Source organism: Trypanosoma cruzi (assembly GCF_000209065.1).
Source record: "Trypanosoma cruzi strain CL Brener chromosome Unknown tcruzi_1047053489679, whole genome shotgun sequence".
In the NCBI taxonomy this organism is placed as follows: Eukaryota; Euglenozoa; class Kinetoplastea; order Trypanosomatida; family Trypanosomatidae; genus Trypanosoma; species Trypanosoma cruzi.
The window spans coordinates 1-312 of record NW_889017.1 but is presented as its reverse complement, the minus strand read 5'-3'; the positions used below and the strand labels follow the sequence as shown (position 1 = coordinate 312).

The 312-nt window shown below is 50.6% G+C and overlaps 1 non-coding gene across 1 annotated transcript, besides 1 other annotated feature; it reads left to right on the top strand.

The window, feature by feature from the left end:
• Positions 1-78: 78 nt before the first annotated feature.
• Tc00.1047053489679.10 lies at positions 79-175 on the top strand. The gene has a single exon (XR_008255017.1). It is a non-coding gene; the product is annotated as a C/D small nucleolar RNA (snoRNA), TB11C4C1 (small nucleolar RNA).
• A 7-nt stretch (positions 176-182) lies between these two features.
• Positions 183-231: a microsatellite.
• Positions 232-312: the final 81 nt, after the last annotated feature.

Here is a 312-nt window from a genome sequence, read left to right as displayed (position 1 = left end):
TCCCTCCCCAGTTCGGGAAACGATGGGAAAAAACAAAACCAAAGAGGACGCGCACGGGTGAGAGATGCGGCTGCGACGCGTGATGAAATTCCACAGTTTCCTGTCAGTCTGACGACGAAAACGCGTGAGGACGCAATTCCCGACTCAGCTCACACTGAAGTGCTTTGCTTTACACCCCCATCTTTCTTTTTTTTTCTTTTTCTTTTTTTCTTTTTCTTTTTTTCTTTCTTTGTCCCTCTGCTCTCGCTGCGCGGTTTTGCGGACCAGAGACGCGCACGCCCGCACACACACACACGCGCTACGATGGAGACA